Here is a 23259-nt window from a genome sequence, read left to right as displayed (position 1 = left end):
TGTGGGTTAGCAGTTAGCTGTTCCTCGCATTCCAGGGTGTTCCAATTTTAAACCCAATGGAATATTTAAGTTCCTTTAATAGCACCATAGTAGGAGGTACTATTAAATTGAAGTAACCCTAGGATGAGGCTGAATTGCAAGAGCTATTTGGTCTTTCCATTTTCCTGCAACATGCCAAAATGTCCCCATCCAAGGCGGAGACTCCACTAAAGAAACACTCTTTTCATTTTATTGGTTTTTTTAAAGATATAAATGTCATAGAGTGATAAACATTAGAGAGTCATGTAATAACTTTGCTTGGGGCATCATAAAATAAGTACATACTCTGAGAACAGGTTTCAGACTCTGGGTTGGTGTTTATGCTGATAGTGGTCTCATGCAATATTTGTCTTTTTGAGATGGACTGCTTTACCTCAGCATAACGTTCTCTAGTCTATCTGGGTAGTGATGAGCTTTGCCAGTGTTCCAGTATTTTCTAGACATATATAGTATCCAATTGTGTGTATGTACCAAGGTATCTTTATCCAATCTTCTACTCATTGGCTTTTGGTTATTGCAAATTTCTTGGTATTTTGAAGAGTACTTTGATGAACATAGTTCACATGTCTCTCTTTAGTTTGTGATCTTAGTATATCCACTAAAAGCATTGCTGAGGTGCATGCAGTTTATCATCCCATTTGTTTGTGGTATCACCATATCACTTTGCAGAGTAGTTGGACAGAACTACCAGCACTAGTGTCTGAGAGTTCCAATCTCTGCTTCTTCTCCTGTACATTTATTTCTGGCTTTCTTTCTTTCTTTCTTTCGTTCTTTCTTTCTTTCTTTTCTTTCAATGGGTGACCATTTTCAGTGTAAGGTGATATATCTAATTTTTTTTGTATCTGCATCTTCTGTATGGCTAATGATCATGAATATTTTCATGTGTCTATTTGACATTTGAATGCCTATTTTTGTTAACTGTGTATGTATAATTTTTTACTGACTTTATAGTTGAATTATTGGGTTTTTCCTTATTGAAGTCTTGCATCATTTTATATATATTTAGTAGTATGTAATTGTCCTTTATGTCATTGCTCATGATTGTTTTCCAGTTCACGAAATAATTGTTAATTCTCTTATTGAATAATTTTGATGTACATATGGGTCTTATTATACATAGGATTAGTCGGTTATTTTGCTTCTCTTGTGTGCACTTCCTCTGCTAGGTTTGAAACATTGTATGTCCTGCATTTGAGCCCTTAAGTATGTAACTGTTTTCCCATTGGTGATCTTTATGGGTTGGTATATGGAGTTAGGTCTTTGATCCATCTTGAGTTCAGTTTTGTACATGGTCAGTCATATGGGTCCTGTGTAATTCTTCTGCAGATTAAGATCCAATTTTGCCATCACCATTTAGTGAAGAGAATGGTTATTCTCATTTAATTTTTTGGCACTTTCTTGAATATCAGTTGTGACTGAATTTATTTGTGAGTTGTCTATGCTTTTTCATTGGTCAATATACCTATGATTTTACTAGTCCCTTGCTGTTTTGCCTAATGTGGCTGTGTAATAGATTGTGAGATTGGGTAGTGTGAAGCCCTTACTTTGTTTTTCTTTTGAGCTTTCTTGCTTATCCTGGGTTTCTTCTCCCTTCATATGAAGTTACTAATTAGTTTTAACATTAGGTTATTGGATGAAGGTATCATTTGGATCATTATTGAATGATATTTAAAAATTGCTTTGGGTAATATTGATAATTACATAATGAGCCTTCCTATCATGAGCATGGTGTAGTCTTCCATTTGTGTAGGTCTCTTGGTTTCTTGTTGATAGGTGCCATCGAGTTGGGTTCTGTCTCGAAGTGACCCTCTGTACAACAGTATGGAGTGCCGCTCAGTCCTGTCCCATTCTCATTGAGGCAGAGAAAAAGTGCTGCTCTGGAGAAGACAAAGCACACCTCTGGTGACAAAGAAACCCATGGGATGTAAAAAGTCTCAAATGACCATCAACCCAAACCCCACATCTTCCACTTCCACAACCTACCTGCTATCTGTTGGCCACTCAACCCCTGACAGCCTGGTGTAACTGCTCGTTTCTGCTTCTGTATATTCCTTCTTGCTGGTTCACTGTCCAACCACAGACAACAGCGTGAATCTACTCCTCTTTCACATATCATGTAATTCAATAGTTTAATCATATACAGAGTTGTATAGTCATTACCTCAATCCATTTTAAAACATTTCTTCTTTCTTGTACTCATTATTAATGTAATTTTTGAAATTGTGGCAAACATGCACAAAATATCCTCCAATTCAAAACCTTCTGCATTTATAATTCAGTGCCATTGATTATTCTGTTATGCAATCATCATCGACATCCTTTGCCAAATGATTCCACCACTATTAATATAAACTCAGTGCCCCCTCAGCAAAAACTCTTTGTCCTTCACCTGTGGTAACCATTGGTCAAATTGGATTGCTTTCTTTTTTATATGATGTAAAATTCACATATCATACACTTTCATAGTTAAATCACTTTTAAAAATAGTTATATTTACGCCATCAAACTCAGTTCTAGTGCTCCCTATCCCCTCCCTCATCCATTTTTGGCTCACCAATAACAGCACATTCCCCACCCCCTGTCCTTGATAAACCATTTCATCAGTTATTGTCTCTACGTATCTGCTTCTTCTAGAAAATGATAATAATATAAAGATAAAAATAAAACGTAAGAAACAAAAGCCTGCCAACAATTTAAAAATATATTCCAGAGAAGGAATTACTCTCATGGAAAAAATGAAATATATTTAACCCTAGAGAAAATTCAGGTTGGGTCAAGAGGGAGGTAAAGTGACATCTTATCATATTTTGCACAATTGAATTCACAATAATCAATTTTACAATAATCTGTGTGTGACACTAATGCTGAAAGAATTTTTTCAGGGATAAGAAATTAAGTTAAGAAAAATTTAACATTATTTATTATTTTAATTGTCTTTAAAGATAACAAATATTTAAAATGATAACAAATTTGTGTATTTATCTATTATATTCAAGTGGTTTTGTTTAAAACAGGACAGAAGATAGGGAAAGAAGAATTGGAAATATGTTATTAAAATATACTTATGCTCAATAGAATGAATACATTATTGTCTAAATGTAAAATAAGATTGCAAAATAATTCATGTTATAAATTATAGGATAGCTATGTAAGAGTTCATGCAAGAAGAATTTAAAAATTCAATTAATGCAAATAATATTTCTAAAATACTAATTCAAGGCAAGAAGTAAAGAAAAAAACTAAATCCAATAAATAGAAAAATACTAGTAAAATATAACTACTAGTAATGTGTTCAGTTTTAATACAGAATGTTCAATATGGTATTAATTTAAGTCTGAGTACTGCTTCGAGTTGGAGACATTTCCTTTGAGGTAAATACCTGTCACTCCCTCATGGGAACCATGTGTGACTGTCGTAGGGCAGGGGCACACCTGGGTAAAGTTCAATCCTGTGTGAGGGGAGAGAGAGTACATTTGGCACATAGTATAAGATTTTATTTTTATTTTTAAGAAATTCTCTCAATCACAGAGCTGATGAGAGTCCTCAGGTTTATCAAGAGGAAAAGGTGGCATGTCATGTAGGTAAAAGGTCTAAGAACAGTCACCCTGAAACTCACTAATGCCATCAAGTCAATTCTAACTCATAGTGACCCAATAAGACAGAGTAGAACTACCCCAAGTGCTTTAGAGACTGTAAATACGTGTGGAAGCAGGCAGCCTCATCTCTCTCCTGTAAAGTGGCTGGTGGGTTTGAACCAACAATGTTGCCATTAGCAGCTGAACACTTAAGCCATTGCATCACCATGGCTACTAAGAATGTTTTCAGTCAATGGAAAATACTCATCTGTATACAGAAAATATTACTTCCTCCTTCTAAGACTGCAATAGTGATCAATGAAAGCCACAAAGAAAACGCAAACAAAAAAGTGTCCTTGGGGACAACTGACAACAGATCAATCATAAGATAATATTGTTGCACATTTATCTGAATGTACAAATTAAAAAGAAAAAATTAAAAAGAAAAACAAGCTATCACTTCCTCACACACAAGCATCAGAAAACCAAACTCTCAAACCAGACACCAAAAATTATAGACATATTGATGAAGATATGTTAACATGTTAAATGTCTTTGCCATTAGAGAATTGTAAAGTATAACAGTGAGATAATATAGTTTTGAAATGAATTAATCAAGCAAACAATAAAAGGCAATCTGATAATGCCTTATGTTGTTTAGTGTTTTGATAGTTGTATTAAGTACATAAGCTCAGAGAGGTGTTTTCTAAAATCTGGTCAGGAATATGCACCAGCTGTTTAGTTTTGTTTTTGTGTTTTAATGCACTATGGTCTTAAATAAATGGTATTATCAGTTTGATGATTTCCAAAGTATCCTTTGCGGACTGTTATAGTTAGGTTTTGTGTCAACTTGGCTGGGGTAGTGTTCTTAGTGGTTTGGTAGTTAGCACCTAGTAATTCCTCATCAAGTGAAGTGAACACAATTTAGTCAATTCCACAATGGGGTCTGCTGTGAGTAGCCAAGCAGTTGTATGATTAGGGTGGAGTGTAACTCCCTTACTCAGGACACAGCTCTGAAGCAACTGGAAAAAAAAAGATTCCGTGTTTGTGTGGCCTACATCCTTTCTGGCTTTGGACCTGGCCTCTGCACCTGGGCTCTTCAATCTCTAGTTCTTTGATTTTGTCCAAAGGCTTGAACTAGCCCCTGCCAATTCTGAGAGTCCGCAGGGGCCTCCCATCTGACATGTGATCTGACCTTGGAGTAATATACCTCTTCAATAACACGTAAGACTTGCTAATTTTTATTCACCTGCCTTTGAAACTACCATCGAGGTATGCTCCAGCCTATTGTAGGTTTATCAGCCCCCGAAGCTACATAAGTCAGGAGAAGACTAATTGAGACTCAAGGACTTAGAATCAGAATGATGTGTCCACTTCTACAACTGCATGAAAGATTCTCTTTATCTATCTATCTATCAATCTATCTCTGTTTTTTTTCTAGTAAATTTATCCTTACATAGGTGTTGAATGATATCCCATTGGATTTGTCATTCAGTTTTAGAAATGGCTGGATTTAGAATCACTGAGTTTCACAAATACCATGACATGCTCCTCCATTTATTTCTGTTATATTTCATTTACCTCAATAATACTTTTAATATTGTTTGGACTTTTAAATATTTATATCATATAATTTTTATGCATTTCATTTTTTGAAACATGTAGTCTTGCTTTATATATTTTTTTCACAAACCATTTTTGGGGGTGCTAATGCAGATATTATATCATTGCATAGTTCAATCACATCAAGACATAAAGTGCATGTGGTACCACAATCAGTTTCAAAATATTTCCTTCCTTCCTAATCTCTCAGATATAAAGTCCCTTTCACTCTGTCTGTCCCCACAGCCCCACACCACTGTATCCTTCAGGAACCCTATTCTACTTGCTGTCTCTATAGGTGCATAAATCCGGGTTTCATATTCTGAGAAAAAGAGAATATATATATATATATATATATATATATATATATATATATATATATATATATATATATATATTATAAATTCAGTAGGGTTACCGCCAATGACAAAATACATCTGAGTAGAGTATACCCAATATGAAACAGAGAGAGAGAGAGAGAGAGAGAGAGAGAGAGAGAGAGAGAGAGAGAGAGATATGAAAACAAGATCAGGCCTAACATGCATGAGCAGGGAGTTAACTGAAAAAGTTTTAACCATTCAAGTCAGGTGTATCATTTTGATTTACTATAATCATCTCTCCAGTGAAATCTGATTAGTAACCAGGTGAGTCCCAGTCCTCTATTAATGGACAGAGGGAAATCACCAGAGGTTTATTTCCTTTAGATCTGGTGATGTTAGAAAGGGACAATGGTATTTCTATTTTTTCCTTTCTTTCTTCCGTAAACACAATGATGTCCCATCAGGATAGTGAGGGCTTTATTGCTTGTTCATCAGATAGATTATGTATTTCTTTAATATTTGGAAACTTGACTTGTATTTATGCTAAAAGCAGCTCAGGTGTCATGAAAATCACTAAGGTAAACTTTAATCATATACCACGAGGTGTGACAATTTTATTTTCTCTCTCTTTCCTCAGATATATTATCAGTTATTTCTTTAATATATTGAAAGCTGGTGTGAATTATTGCTAAAAGCTGTTCTTGTCTCACTTAAAATCACTAAGGTAAGCTTTAATCATATCACATGAGTTGTTATGATTTTATTTGTATATAGTCTTTTTTTTGTTTTTTTTAGGGGATAGCGCAAACGCAGTCCCCCACTACCACAAATTATGCAGTCGAGTTTCCCACATTTGGGGAAATCGCAGGGGTCAGCACACCCGGAGTGCAATGGGTGAGCCTCGGCTTGGGAAAACCACCTTCATTATCATGGTATCTCCCCTGCCAGGTTGTATATAGTCTTACACATTTTCTTGTTATTGATAACTATGTAGCTTTTATTTTAAAGTGTGATTTGCTTTTATTTAGTTTCTGGAGTCAGGAATGGATGAAATCCAACTGCAGTCTCCAAAACACTCTGTTCCATCAGACGCACACTAGGAAGTGGCCTGCTAAAAGGCTAGTGGCAGCTCTCTGATTTCTATGAAGCAGCTGGAGCCCAGAGATGCAAACCCTCACTGTCCTGCTGGGCAGAGTCCTGGGTGTGGTGTCTGAGAGGAGTGCTGGGGGCTGTCTGCTCAGGAAGGATGTCTCTGTCCACTTCCATAGGTGAATCCTCATTGATGTTGAGAGACAGCGGCATGGAGTATGAACCCTGCCATCCCCTGCTTTTCCTCAAGGATCCTCCAGATGCCCACCCATTAAATCCCCCAGTATTACCCTCAATCTCTTACTCAATCTGTTCTAGAGCTTATGTCCCATGGGGTGGAAGCTCTTCTTAGTTTTTCCTGTGATCTATTATCTCAGGCACACAGAGAGAAGCATCAACCCTGAAGGTGGCAACCAAAACTTGGATAAAGAAGGGAATCTATAATTAGGAAGACATAAAATATTGGAACAGGACTTGATTTCAAAGCCTGATCCTGAAAGGAATACAAAAACACATGTAATCTGACTTTCTTAAGAAACATTCTCGGAAAATATATAAACAACATATATAACCAATAAGGAACATTGCTAAAAAGCAAACAAACAAAAACAGACAAGACGTATCACCAGAACAGTCAGACATATGGGGGGAAGCACGGGATAAGAACTTCAGCATTGCTTGTCATTAGATGTAAGGTTAAGCAATAAGATACCATCACACACTGTTTGAAATGAATGCCAAAAAACCCAAAACAAAACAGCACAATTAAACAGACAATTGAGAAGTGAAGGCAAAAAAGACACATCATATCTAATATGTTACTCACTGCATTTACAGTTGTTGGAAGGCCACAACACAGCATTGTACTTCAGAATATGATCAAGAATATACATTAACTATATTTATTGTTTATTTTTCATCTACAATGATCACAAATATATTTTAAGATAATTCTGGCGGTTTCTGAAAATTTCTGTTACCTAATTGATTGATAATGGATTGAATTGTAACTAAAAGTTATAACTAAAACTAAAAGTTAAAGAATTTGGATATACTTTCACCCTAATCTTTAGAAAAACAATATTCTTATAACCTTTGGATTCAGTGATCACAGCATAGTACTAACTGTGTCCACTCTTTACTTATTTCATTTGAGAATACAATAGTATCTCAGAATCATAAGGGTTTTAGGTGTACATCCTCCAATGCAAATAATTTGTTTTTTCGTTGTTGCATAGGAATTTTTATTGGATTCAATAAGGGAATCATTGATGATTTACCGTTGTTTATGCCAAACCCCCATCTTACTGCCATTGAGTCGATTCTACGGCATCACAGTCCTGCAGGGTAGAGCACAACGGACCCTGTGGGCTTTACTACCTGCTGCACCTGCAGTTATCAACCCAACCTGAAATCCACTGTGTCACTATGGCTCCTTATTTAATCATAGTCTTTTTGATTTATTTCTTACACTTGTCCTTGGCTTTGCGTTGTCCCTATAGGTTTTATAATAATTAGAAATGGCAGATTTATTGAATTTTAAATCATTTTTTTGAATTTTAAATCATTTTGACACTTCTTAATAAAATAAAAATAATATGTTGTAAGATAGTATATTGTTAACTAAGGCAATTACATCTACTCACCAAAAAGACTTTCCGATTTCTGCCCCTCACTGCATTAGAGATGTTGGTAGGTGCTGTTGAGTCAGTGCTTACTCATAGCGACTCTGTATAAAACAGAACAATAACAATAATCCCCAGGCCCTGCACCATCCTCACACTTCTCCCATGTGTGAGACCGTTTTAGCACCACTGACTACTCACCTGATTGAGGGTGCTCCTCTTGTTGCTGGCACTCCAGTGCAACGGGAACTTCTTCCATAGGGACTTGTCTTCCTGATGACATGCTCAAACCAGGTGAGAAGTGTCGTCATCTCCACTTCTAACCAGCATTCTGAGACACTCATTTGAAATGTCCTGCTATTGTAACACATGTGCCATTTTCGAGGGATCAAAGTTGTCTTTCCAATGAGTGTTTCCTTCAATGAATGATCTCAGAAAGAAGTCCTCCAGTCACTCCAGGCCATTCCATTTGACCTTGTCTCACAAGTCAGGGCTCTCCCTATGCCCAGAACACTTATTTCTTTATAAAAGGAGAAAACGGGCCGCATGATTACGGGCATGGCACAACGTCAGCACGAGAAATCACAGCAGTTATTTTCTGACACAGAGCTCATCAGTCACTCACTCCTCAGAGTCAAGGAGCGATGCAGGGAGGCAGCTCAGAGGACCTGACCCTGCACTGTGAGATCAATGCACCGCCTGAGCTCAGGATATTTAAAACCACGGACTACATCCATGAGTATGGACATGGACATGCCTATTTTTCTTTCAGTGTCCACAGTTTTCCAGTGACAAGTAGGATGAGAATGTTCATGGTGCTCTGTTGGTCAAGAAAGAAAAAATATGTAATAAAGAAGATAGTAAAGGGTCATGGTGATTTGTACATGCTACTTCAAACATAGAATGTTGGTTGTTCTTTTCAAGCCTGCATTGAGAAGGAAAAAATTTAGACAGGAAAAAAAAAAAAGGCCAAATTGTACCTTGGGATGCTGAGAGCTAACAGAGGAAACCTTAATCCCAACAGGACATTCTGTCATTCATCCGTGCCTATCTAGGGTTGACTGGCTGTTCTCTGTGGGTCCTGCGCGCCCCCTGGTGCCCAATGACTTCCCTGCAGGGGAGGTTTGTGTCTGGGCTCACACTGACTTCCCCTCACTGTGCTCCTTGCACAGTAATACATGGCCGTGTCCTCAGCAGTCAAGGAGCTCAGCTGCAGGAAGAACTGATTCTTCGATGTGTCTCTGGTGATGGAGAGTCGACTTTGGAAGGACGGGTTATAAGTTGTATGACCATCATACCTTATCCTGCCTATCCACTGCAGCCCCCTCCCGGAGGTCTGGCGGATCCAGTTCCAGCTGTAACTACTGCTTGTGATGGAGAAACCAGAGACAGTGCAGATGAGGGACAGTTTCTGAGAGGGCTTCATCAATCCTGGGCCTGATTCCTGAAGCTGCACCTGGGACAGGACGGCTGTAAATAAAGATAATTGGTCTCTGTCAGTCACCCACAGTCACAACCATCCCCAGATTCCACACTGATATCTGAGATCCTCACCTTGGGGAACTGCCACCAGGCACAGGAGAACACATATCAGTAGCATCTTTAGACCACAGCTGTGCTTTCCCAAGGGACCCACAGCCCTGTCAGAAGAGAACTGATAGTCTTCAATGCTCAAGACCGGGATTTTAACCTAGTGCCTGAAGAATGATTTGCATAGGAAGGAGGCCTGTGCTTATAAACAGTGTTTCTTTTGTTTCTTCTAAGGCCATTGTAGGCTAATTCTTATTTTGAACTCATCTGTGTGTTAGTCTGCAATGAGAAAGCACTTTTCCTAAGAGTTACCTGTGAATGGTCAAAGGACAGTCCAGCATTTCTGAGCTCAGTATTCTTTCCCTCCAGCCCTTCATTGCCCTGCCCTGACTGAAGGTCCCGTATATCCTGTGCATCAGAGACAGGACAGTATAGAGTTCCTTGAAACCATTAGGTTCACCCCACAGTGTCTCCATTACCTCACACTCTCCAAACACATTGCTTTTTTTATACACTGATGCCACTTAATCAACCTCCTCAATGTCCTTGGTCATTTTCATATGTGGTAGATATATGTTTTAGAAGAATTAATATGAGGCTGGTCCCAAGGAGTTGGGGATTGATGATGCCTCAAATATCCACCTCTTCCATGATGCCATTCAGTGCCCTTTTCCACCCCATCCTCCCTTGAGTATATTTCCTCATGTTTCTGGGCTCTGTGAATTGTTGCAATGTCCAACAGAAACTCATGAATGCTGGGGGAAATGGCTCACATGGTGGTGGGTGTTCAACAGACCATATCCCTAAGGTCAGGCAGCAGTAAGCTAGGGCCAGAGGCTGTCCTTCCCTTCTGTCCCAGTATTTTATTAAGGCACAGATGCCCTGAGGCCTCTGGCAGGGTGTCTGCAGTAGGCATTGGCCTCCTACTAATGTTCATCAGCCAGGTCTTTCCCATCTTCGCCATGATTCACAAACCCCACTGCTCTTATGAGCAACACCATCACTGCATCCCAGTGCCTGATGGCTAAGGAAAACCTCAGTGTAAGTTAATTGATTCAAGTGCCATCGTGTTTCAGGTAAGAAGTTGCCAACTAGAAAAGTTGGTCCCAAGCCAAGACAAGGTGAACAAGCGGCCATCTCGCTCAGAAACAAATAAGCCCACATGGAAGAAGCACACCGGCCAGTGCGATCACGAGGTGCCCAAGGGACCAGATATAAGGCATCATGCAAAAAAAAAAATATAAGTGTGTGTATGTATGTGTATTTATGTGTATATGTATATATGTATGTGTATATATATATTATATTAAATGAAGGGGGAAGTGCAGAGTGGAGACCCAAGGCCCAAGTGTCAGCCAATGGAGATCCCCTCATAGAGGGGCTTAGGAGAGGAGATGGGTTAATTAGGGTGTGAGGTAGTATCGATGAAGAACACAGCTTTCCCCCAGATCCTGGATGCTTCCTCCCCCCAACTACCATGATCCGAATTCTACCTTGCAGGGCTGGATAGGACAGAGGCTGTACACTGGTACATAGGAGGGTTGGAGATACAGGGAATCCAGGGTGGATGATACCTCCAGGACCAAGGGAGTGAGGGACGATGCTGGGAGAGTGGAGGGTGAGTGGGCTGGAAAGGGGAAACTGATTACAAGGAGCCACATGTGACCTCTTCCCTGGGAGAGGGACAGCAGAGAAGGGGGGAAGGGAGACCCCGAATAGGGCAAGATATGACAAAATAACGAGGTATAAATTACCAAGGGCATATGTGGGAGGGGGGAAAAGGGAGGGAGGGGGGGAAAAAAAGGAGGACCTGATGCAAGGGGCTTAGGTGAAGAGCAAATGCCTTGAGAGTGATTGGGACAGGGAGTGTATGGGTGTGCTTTGTACAATTGATGTATGTATATGTATGGATTGTGGTAAGAGTTGTTGGAGTCCCTAATAAAATGTAAAAGAAAAAAAAAAAAGAAAATGATTAGGGCAAAATATGTACAGATGTGCTTTATACAATTGATGTATGTCTATGTATGGATTGTGATAAGTGTTGTATGAGCCCCTAATAAAATGTTTAATAAAAAAAAAAAAAAGTACATTTCAAACTACTGACCATGTACTTATTTTGAAAATTTAAAAAAAAAAAAAAAAAAAAAAAAAATAGACCGTTTTATAAGGATCAGTTATAACATATGTAGTGATGGTTCATGCTACAAAATCTTGATCTCAGCATATGATATACTCGTTGGCAGGAGCACCAGGGATTCCAAACCAGCCAGTCATCATTTTCCTCTCGTCTGCATAGACTTCTTCTCGTTAGCTGCCTTCTGCTTTTGTTGCATGATCTCAGAATCCCTCTGCTTCCTCTGAGAAGCAGTCAAGCTATCCTCTTTTCTTTTTCCCTTGCTAATCTCCTGGGTTTTCTTCATGTTTTTCTGGCGGGCAAGTTCTCTTTGATTTCCACTGGCCATGCCGACCACAGGGACAGAGCGACTCGGAGAAGCAACGGTTCCCTCGCACGCATGGCCGCCGTCACCACCAGCCGGTTGGGAAGGCAGCGCGCCGGCCCTCCGCGGGGCAACGCCTCTGCCAACACTGTCTTTAAAAATGCATTTTTAATGTTCAATTCCCGTTAAGATTTCTTTCTCATTTATATCCACCATGACAAGCATTTTCTCCAGTCTTACAGTTGACACCACTCATTAACTGAATGATTAAACTGTCTGTATATCTCTAAATTAGTATTTATTTTACCAATGTGGAAATCCAAACACAAGGTGGTGGTCACCAGGGCTTTACTGAGCCAGAATTTGCTGAGGAAATAAAGGAAATGCTGCAAAACCATACTAATGAGTTCACTAGAATTCATGATTTCAAGCAAATGATATGATGCTATTTTCAGTTGAAGATCTCTGGAGTCGTTCAGTTTCCACATACAGACTGGTATGGCATTACGTGAACGTGGTCATTCCAGCACACACTCACCTCATAATATCTTGTTGCTGGTGGTTGGCAGGACAATTCAAGGATCACACTGTGATGTAGCTGCACACTAGTCCAGGTCACCTCCATCTCTGAATGTTAATGCCATGATTGTCTAAACTAATCCCATGACAGGGGTTAGAATGGCCCTTCTTAAGTGGAAATCTGTTGACATTATCCCTGTGCACATAACTTTCACATTAACTATGCTACCCATATGCTGACTGAGCTCACAAATTCTCACTGCACTCTGAAGAAGCAACACGTTGATCTCTAGATTCACATGTTCTGGCCACTAACTAATCCCAACATTCTGAAAAGTGGAAATGATAGCATGTATGGCACCAAGGAAAATAAAAATGCATTTTCTCCAGGTGTGGACTGTTGTACAGTAAAACTTTGCAGTACAATAAATCTTTACAGTATAAAACTTTGTAGCTTAAAATTACAGCTAGCTGTTTTTTTGTTTTTTTTTATGTTAAGACCTGGGTATAGCAGGGAGAAGGTTTCATCCCAGAACCCATGTCGTGCCTGTTTGAAAATCTTCATGGATGGATGGTGACCCTTCTTCCAAGAAGGTACTTTCATAGATCTGGCAAGCTGCCCCTGCCTGGAAGCCTGGAATGCATCTAAGGCTGAGGGTCAAGCACTTGTTCCAGCACCTTGGTATCTCCTTTCAACTCAGCTTCCTCCCAGCATGGTGCACAGGTGTCTCCTGTAAGCTGAAATAGAAATAAAGTGAAATTTAAATTGTATTAATTAATTAATTACATTTGGATTCAAATTAAATAATTGAATACAACTATTTAAATTAATATGCACCTATACATTCTGACACGTGTGCATTTTAAAATCTTTGTGAGGGATGGGGACAATTGGCAATCAAAACACAAGGCAAACAGTGGACAAGAGGTTTGCTCAAGAGAAGTACCTCTCCTTACCCTACACAAGGTAGCACAGTGCTCCAGGCCCTCAAATGTGTCCTCTGAAACCCATCACCTGTTGTCCTAATTTCCAGCCAGTGTCTGAGGATGTCAAGGGGATTAAGAGAAGCCGGCTTTTGAGATACACAGGACAGCTCCGATGCACAACTATGGCTTGAGGACACTGTGGTGTGCTTGCTGGTTCATGCTGGACTGAGCTAACTTTATGGAAATCCCAGCCACCCTCTCCTCCCAAGGCCCTTACTGGGCACAGATTTGCATCATGGATGAGGAATCCCTTATCTTTGCCTTGTCCCCTCTGTGTGTATCTGACTCCATATGTGTCCTTCTTCACTTTGGAAATGGGAGCCTGTTTTCTCCCCGTACAGTGAAAAGATTATAATTCAGCGGTTGATACAAACCCTCCCATTGAGAGAAGCTCCAAGGGAAATTGTAAGATGGAGAGAAACCCAGACACTGACAGGAAGCCAGCTCTGAACTCAGCTCCACACTGTCTGCCAGAACTGAGACCTGTGGCTGAGAGTCCTGAGCAATCCCCGATGCAATCCCTCCCTAAAGGGTTGTTTGTGTACAGACTCTTACAGATACCCTTTTCTGTGTCTTCATTATTGAAATAGAAGGTTGTGTTATCAGTGCTGAGGCTGTCCATTTGAAGATGCAGAATGTTCTTGGCTTTATCTCTGGAGACTTTCAATCTGGTATTCACAGTGTGTAGGTAGGATATGGAATAACTATTACTCACTTCAGGCCCTTCATGGAATTGGCTGATGCCATCACTGCTGGGGATGGGTCCACTGGTTGGACAGGAGAACCTCAGAGGTGCCCTAGTCTGCCTCAAGTCTCCCAGAACCCACAAAGTGTATTGAAGGCATGCAAACACAAAAACATTCTGATCAGGAAAATCATCACACATGGTTTCACTCTCTGGTTCAACACATTTTCTTTTCCTTCTTTAATATTGCAACAAGAGAATCTCAGGCCAGCAAAAATTCCACTGTGACTTATGTATAATCATACCTTTCCAGTGAATGGTGAGACCTGGACATCCTATGGGGTGTGTCCTTCCTCCTAGAGTTAAGGCGCTGGACTAGTCTGGTTTTCATCAGCAGAATAATGTGCCATTGTGTGTGTAATTTACTATAAAAATAGCTGAGGGCAGATATGAGTGTCCTGGAGGAAGTAGCTGGCAACTGAATATGTGGGAAAATATGATTTCTTATTATCCCAGTTAACTGTAGTGGTTAAGTCACACAGAGACCAATAGAAACAGAGAATACCTTATGACTTATTTACCCAGAATGTAGCCCCTCTCATCCATAAGATACAAATACCAAGATGTACAAGCTAAAGGCTCCAAACAGCAAGTTATGGTCTCATGTGGTAATCTACAGCAACGGAGGGGGAAAGGACGAGGTAAAAACAGAAGAAGGTCTATCATGGAAGGAGAGCAGGAATTTCTCCAGGGCCCATATTGCCCCTGAGGGAGAAAGATGGATGTTTTTAAGGCCACACCTCAGACCTAGATTCACAATGTTTCCCTAAGAATGATGAAGTCAGAAGATCTGTTAATCACCTCTCGCTTTAGCAAAGCTCCAGACAAAACTTACAGTCATCAAATATAAGAACCCTGGAATCCACCTGAGGGTGCATTGTTGTTTTCTCCTTGTCAGACCAATGCCAAGAGAGAAAGGAAAACAACAGCACATCACTAGAGGCCAGAAGTCTTTGGCATCCAGAACAGAGAGAACTTCCAACAATGATAGCTCTGAATTGAACCTGTAATACCATTCCCTCCTCTGATCTTGGTTTTACCACTTGAAATAATTCGATCATACTCTGAAGCCCATGACTTTGGAATAGCAATCACCTGTGCCTCCCATACCGGGGACTTTCAGATTTAAGTTCACCAGAGTAGTTTGGTTCCTTTGAGAACACCATCACAGGAGACTCTATGAAATTGAAGTAACCCTGGGACGCTGCTGAATGTCAGAAGCTATTTCCTATTTCCCAATTCCTGCTAGCTGATGAAGTGTCCAAATTTGAGTGAAGCCTCCACTGCAGGTGTTTTCTGTTTTATTTTTGCTTCAGTGTTACTATTGTGTGTGTGCATGTGTGTGTGCATGTTATTATTGTGTGTGTGTGCATCTGTCTAGTTTCACTCATGCCTATGTCATAATGTGCTTCGTAGTCTCTCTAGTATGTTTTACACATGTATACTATTCTATTGTGTGTATGTAAGAAGTTTCTATATTTTGAATAAATGATTGTCAGGAAACCTCCCAAAGTGATGGAAGAAAATACTGTTAAATTTTCAACCAAGAATGTAACACTTAATAGTTACCTTTACCCCAGCCCAGATTTCTCCTGAGTCTGATTGGAAAATATTTAGCTGAGCATCATGAGAACTCTGATGCAGGGACCCCTGACAGAGTCATTTCCTGTCCTTAAGGGACAGACTGCTTGTTGTTGTAGGACAGACTATAGTCTCCTGTTACAATATGATTATTGAATTCACAGATATCAGGAGTATACACAAAGTTATTATTTTTTAGTTAGAGCAAGATTCCCTAGAGAAACTGTGAGATTTAGAAGACTCCACAGAGCAACACAGGAAACCAGCCTTGAAGCTCCAGCTGCACCTGCTCCTGGGTCTGACCACCTACTGGAGAGCAGACTCCTCCCTGCAGGATGGTTTGTTCCTCGGCTCTCACTGACTTCCCCTCACTGTGTCTCTTGCACAGTATTACATGGCTATGTCATCAGCTTTCAGGCTGTCCATTTGAAGATAGGTTGCATTCTTGGAGTTGTCTCTGGAGATGGTGAATCAGCCCTTCACGGAGTCAGTGTAGTATATACCACCATCTGTATTAATACCTGAGGCACACTGCAGGCCCTTTTCTTGAGCCTGGCGGACCCAATCCATGTCATGGCTATTGAAGTTGAATCCAGATGCTGCACAGGACAGTTTCAGAGACACCCACACATCCCCGGCTTTCTCACATCACCCCAGACTTCATCAGCTGCACCTCACACTGAACAACTAGGCACCGTGATTAGATGGCACACATACGAACTAAATCACTGACCATTACACACACACACACACAGCAGGGCACACGACAATTACCACGTAAAATCGCCAAAATGAAAGCCAAAGTTGCTGCAAAATTTATTGTGTGTCCTCTGGACTAGCTCCTGGCATGAAATGGTAACAGCAAGACCCGGAGACTGGACTGTCCTCTGCGATCTCCCACATCAGGGGCTGTGGCTGGTTTCCCAGCAGGCAGAGAGCTGCATTTGCATCTTCCCTGATATTTACAAGCGGATGAGTAGAGAAACTGTTCTCCCTCAGACTCAGAGAAACACAAGCATTCTCACAGGAAAACAGAGCTCTTAAACAGGCTCTGTACCAAGTATTGCTTTAATTGTTACACATTATTAATTTTTAAAGAAAGTAACTTTCAAGTTAAAAGCTGTATGTGGCAGACACAACAGACTTTGCCATCTGAGAGGTCACAATGCATCCCCTCTCGTGCCCCTCAACCGCTGGATATGCATGATGACAGTGAGCAGCTCTATTATGTGTTTCTTGTGTGGGGACATTATTAGATTCTTTTTCGCCTTTCAAGGAATTTCCCCTATTCAGTGATATTTTTAAACTGTGTATATGAAGCTGTTCATAAAACATGTCCATAAAACCTGTGGAATGGTGTCTCTTCTCTGGTTTCTGATCTGGGAGATTCCAGTCCTCGTTCTTTTTGTCATGAGCAGGAAATCCGGGTCTTTATCACTTTAATGTGTCTTCTTTTTTTTCATTTAATTGGTTTATTTACTGTGCACCTTCTGTTTCATTTATGTGAGTTTTTATATGTATTAGTTCCTACCCACCCACGCCTGCCCTGCTAGCCTGTGATATGGCATGCTCATCTTTCGTAGTTCCATTAGATGGACAATGAGGTACTTAATTTCAGAGTCATATTTCTACATTATACAGATGTCTGTGCCTATGAATTCATCGTTAAGTTCTCTTCAGTTGAGTTGTGCGTTCATTGTTTTTTCAGTCCAATACAGCCATCCAGGGTATACAAAGCATTGAATATATGCCATAGCTATCATTGATTAAAAATAGCATTTGTATATAAAACAGGTGTGCATGAACACATACAATTTTTGTATGCATAAAATCTGCAATTGGATGAACATTATAATATCTGTGGGGTTTTGGAATATACATTTAAGAAGACGGCATTCTGGGAGGAAATATTTTGGAGGGAATGCAAACCCTAGATGCTAACAGGAAGCTGCCTGCTCCCAGGCCTCCCACATTGCCCAGGCCCCAGAAATATAGTCGCCCCTGTGCTTTCCACACCCCACGTTATCACCGTAGATCAATGCCATGATTGCAGTGATATTTGTGTCTGGGATGGCACTCAGTTCTCTCTCAGATTCTCTCTCACATGAGTGGACAGCTGTGCCCTCATTGTGATTGAGCTCAGATGCAGGATAACTGATTTGTGGGTATTCTTCCGGAGCTTGAGTACCAGCTCCATAGCGATGGGAAGCTGTTTTCTTTCACTATGGTAAGATTTTTTGTTGTTGTTCTGATGCCTTATACCTGATCGCTTCGAGAACTCATGATGGCACTGGCTGGTGTGCTTCTTCCATGTAGACACTATACCTCTTGATAGCTGGGCACCATCCACTTTCTTCCCCACATTTACTAGTCATTTGGTATAATGTGATATTTTCCTATGAGGAAAGGGCTCAAGAGAGACAGGATACTGGGAAAGAAAATGCAGAATAATTACAAACAATAAATGGGGTATTCTAACATCCTGTGGCCTCATCTCGTATCCTAAGGGAAGGTTCTTTGGACAAGCTGTGGAATTTACATTGTTACATAATGTTAAGCAGGTTAGGGCATGGCCTCAAACAGAATGTTTATAATTGTTCTTACACTGTAGTCAGATTCTCCTTCGCTATTATATTCAAACAAATATAATCTTGTTACAAAAATTAGTTATTGAAGGTAACTTTTTGAATCCCTTGATGTTCACTACATTTTGCTCAAAATGGTCAATTTATTGTTATTTATTGTTTGTTTTCTTCCTTTTTAGGAACTTGATAGTGATTGGTAGACATCGATGGTCAAGAAATTTACATAATATTTACTTTTCTGTTCTTCCTTCCAAAGCCAAACAAGAGCTTCAGTTAAAAATTAAAGGGTTTATTGAAGGAACAAAACAATCTAAGTATGCACAATAATAATTGTAAGGATTCACAAAGTTCCACAAAGAAAGACAATTTTCAGAGTTTAAATGCAGAAGGATCCTGAAACTTTAAAGAAAATTCCAGTACTTTGAACTTTACTACAGTTGGCTTAAACAGACAAGGCAAAATCAAGGCCACTTATGAACACTGAGTCATGTAAGCCTTCTTTTGCTTTGCTTTGACTTGAACTATTGGGAGAGAGAGTGAATGCTCTTCTTGGCAGTTTGTTGTGAGGGGAATTGGGAGGAGGTGGGTGTCTGGAGTCTTCATGAAGTATGCTGACTTTCCAAAGTCAGTTCAAAATAAACAGTTATCATAAACAACTACAGAATTAGAATATGCCCGCATCATTTGGTCTTCTTTACATTGAATGCTAATACATCATGACTTCTGCAATCCTTGATCATCATCAGCAAGTGGTTCAAGTCCTCACTTTCAGCAAGCAAGAATGTATTATCTTCATATCACAGGTTGTTAATAAGCCTTTCTTCAGTCCTGATGCCATATTTTTCCTCATATATGCCAACTCTTCTGATTATTTGCTCATCATACAGCTTGGACAAGTATGAAAAGGGGTTACAACCCTGACACACACCTTTCCTGATTTTAAACCCTTGTTCTGTTCACACCCCTACTTGATCCACGTACAAGTTCCTCATGAGCACAATGAAGTGTTCTGGAATTCCCATTCTTTTCAAGGTTACACATAGTTTATTAAAATATCTAGCTTTTCATACCATTTATAATTGCAAAAAGCCCAAATGCTATTGAACTTATTTTTTATTAATGAATAATTATTTTATGGTTTTATCTGAAATCTCATACTCATAAAGATATACAAACAAACACAAATATAAAGTCCATTATTTTATTATAGACTATTTTGTCTTTGTATTTTGTTTTAACATCTAAGCACTTTTGTGTATGTTTTTTTCTTACTAGGAATAAGGTCTTGATAAACTTTCCTAATTTTATACTTTTTAAACTATTAATTGAAAAGATTATCATTAATCAAATGAATTTTTAACAGCCAAAAAGCCTTCCCTTAGAGATGGCCTTGAATTTTAAATTCTAGTCCCAAGATATTCAACAAAACATATTTCTATTCTTAAAGACTTTGTAATTGTGATATCAAGTTGTAGTAACTTTCAGAAACAGCATTTATGCAAAAGTTCACTTTATGAAAAAGAGTAACAGTTCTCTAAGTAAATGTCAACATAAAACCAAATAAATTGGTTTTACCTTCCTCATAATACTAATAATTTAGAAAGTCATTCAATTTTTAGGCAGTGAAGGATAAAATATTGTTAATAGACACCACCCTGTGCAGTGAATAAACATACAATGAATCTGATGACAGCAGGGACCTAGTGGGGCTGCCTGACGCCCCTAAACCCTCAGCCCACAAATTTTCCACCACTGACATGGAATAAGTTTACCAATTTTCAATCACTTATTTTGTGGGTAATATTTGCATTTTACTTTTGTGGCAAGTTTTCACTTTCAAAGGGCACCAACTTGTAGTGCTTTTACTGTCTTCCTGCCCTTTGTTGGAATTTAAGAGATGATAGTACAGTCCCTGAGGGGAGGATGTTGGGTTTAAATCAAGTGACCTTGTTGTTAGAAGCCCAATACTTAACTTTCTTTCTTTCTTTTTTAAAATAATTTTATTTGGTATACTTAGCTTTCAACATCATCACCCCTCTTTGTATTTCTGTCCCATGGAGCCTATTTCACTGGCTATCATGCTGTTGATTTCATGAGAACTCCAGGTTTATTTATATAAATCACTCATATTTTCTATACTTTCAATAACTAAGGTGAAACTAAAAAATAAAATTGCAGATCACATGAGAGAATTTTCCAAGACTAAACACTTCTATGCAAATACCTTTTACAGGGGTAGTTTAAACCTGTCCGATAGGGTCACTTTGGATTGTAATCAACTACATGACAGTGAGAGTTTCTTTGTTACCATCAAGGAGACACTAGTACACTCCCTACGATTGTAAAACAGAGTTTCCACTGAACCAGTTTGAGAGCTGTGGGAACAAAACCAACTCAGGACACTGCAGAAAGCCCCACCTGTATTCAGCTCTGTACCTGCTCCTGGATCCTGGGCTTGGTTTTTTCTGAGCGCCACCTGCTGGTATGAATGGTCCGTGCAGTCCGGTTCCAGAGCTGTCCTGTAGTATAGTTTATGGGTGGGTCACACTCACTGCCCTCTCTGTGTCCACCTGCACAGTAGTAACAGATGTGTCCTCAGTGCTCACAGAGGTCGGGGTTAGGGAGAACTGTTTCCTTGAAGGGTCAAGGTCACTATTACAGTGACTTATAGTAGGAGGTCTCTGTACACCATGGCCTCTCCCTGGGTGCTGCCTGAATCTAATCAATCCAAAATACCCTTCCCTGACACTGACCTCATGGTAGCACCAGTATCTTCAGGAGAAAAAGGGAGAGGAAGGATGTAGACACTTCTGAACCAAGTCCATCCTGGCTCAGCAGGGTCCAGTCTCCTCCTGGGGAAACCACTTTTAACCAGAAACTATATGAAGTATTTCCCCATGAGTGTAACTGGCTGGAATAAGGTCTGGGGTCCATTAGTAGTTTGCTAATTGCAAACACCACCACTCCACCTTAAAGTTTCTACAAAGCTGTTTGTTGACTCAAGTTCAATGCAGGCAACTGAATCCAATTAGAATGCAAAAATGACCATGTTAGTTTGGGTACTTTATTATGTTACTATGTTAGTTTGGGTACTTTAGAGAAACAAGTCTATAGATATTAATGTATAAGAGAGTTTTATATAAAGGGTAAGTGCGCATCAAGAAAACATCCCAACCCAGTACTGCTCAAGCCCACAAGACCAACATTAACCCATATGTCCAAAAACCAATCCATGAAGTCCTCCTCCATCTCACAAAACAGACACAATGATGCTGACTACAGGAGGAAAGCTGCGTCAGTGAATGTGTAAGCAACTCGGCGCTCATAGGGGTCTCCACATGGGTGCTCTAGCACCCAGAGCTGCATCAGGGTAGGTCCATGTGGCTTCTCCTTGGGGATGTCTTGCAGGAAGTCAGCCTTGCAAGCTGAAGCAGGGAACTGCTAAGGCAGCTGCACCCTGGTTCGATCATCACAAGGCAAGAGACCCAAGAACTAGAAAGGCGAGGCTCACTGAACCATTTATCCCTCCGCCCTTCAATTAACCCCATATGTGTTTATCAGCCAAGTTGGCAATAAGCTACCTCAGCTACTTGTCAGGAAGAAGTTCTAGTAATAATTGGAATGACCTTGGTGAGAAAAAAGGCCAGGAAATTTGAAGTTAGGAATTTCTTCCTATTACAGCAATACACCTGCTCATTCCTCAAGGGCAGCAAGGGCTGAACTCTGAGAATTTCATGAAGAAACTTGACCTCATCTGCTCTATAGCCCTGTGGTTATTCAGAAGTCACATAGTGAGCCACTCCAGAGAACCCCGATCCAGTAAGAGGCATCAGTGCCCCCACGTGGGAGATGTTTCCCTGTCATGTCATTGGCCTGTGGTCTTGTTCTCACTTTCTAGGAGACAGCAGCCTTTTTTGTCTTCTGGTGCTGAACTGAGAGATGCCTCTGAGACTCCTGCTGTGCAGCTGCATCAAGCTGAGGGTTTCTGTCCCTCTCAGGAAGGAGTTTCTCTCACTGAGTCTCTTTCACAGTAATACATGGCCGTGTCTGAGTCCTTCAGGCTGCTCCACTGCAGGGATATGGTGCTGATGGAGTTGTCTTGGAGATGGTGACTTTTCTTTGGAAGGATGGGTTGTACCTGGTTTCAGAGGCACTAGGATAAATAATTTCTATCCATTCCAAGCCCTTTCCAGGTGTCTCCCTAATCCAGCCGATCCAGTTTCCAGTAAAGCTGTACCCAGATGTCTTACAGGAGATCCTCAAAGACTCCCCAGGTCTCTTCACCTCTGCACCAGCTGTACCTGAGCACACACACCTGTGGAGATAGGATTCAGAGATTCCCTCTACACACACACACACACACACACACACACACACACACACACCCTCCATTCATCTCAATCCCTGTGGCGATCCTGACCTGGGAGCAGAGTAATGAGGAGAGCTTGGGTGGAAGACCCCATGTTAGAAGGAGGATGGAAAGGAATCACGCTGTGGTTCCCAGATGGGTGATGATGGAACTTCCCCTGTGGAGGTAGCCTGTGGGTCTAAAATGGATGTCTTCCACTTTGCATATTTCTGTCCTGCCCTCCTTGTCAGACTCCTCCAGACTTATAACCCTGGA

At 40.2% G+C, this 23259-nt stretch overlaps 1 non-coding gene and 1 pseudogene across 1 annotated transcript; both read right to left on the bottom strand.

Annotated features, from left to right (window-relative positions):
• Positions 1-6328: 6328 nt before the first annotated feature.
• Positions 6329-6491, bottom strand: LOC142443787 (U1 spliceosomal RNA). Its single transcript, XR_012783539.1, has one exon. It is a non-coding gene; the product is annotated as a U1 spliceosomal RNA (small nuclear RNA).
• Positions 6492-11994: 5503 nt separating this feature from the next.
• LOC142443370 (small EDRK-rich factor 1 pseudogene) lies at positions 11995-12259 on the bottom strand (annotated as a pseudogene).
• Between the last annotated feature and the right edge of the window lie 11000 nt (positions 12260-23259).

This window comes from Tenrec ecaudatus, chromosome 3 (genome assembly GCF_050624435.1).
Source record: "Tenrec ecaudatus isolate mTenEca1 chromosome 3, mTenEca1.hap1, whole genome shotgun sequence".
In the NCBI taxonomy this organism is placed as follows: Eukaryota; Metazoa; Chordata; class Mammalia; order Afrosoricida; family Tenrecidae; genus Tenrec; species Tenrec ecaudatus.
This window is presented reverse-complemented; position numbering and strand designations above follow the sequence as displayed.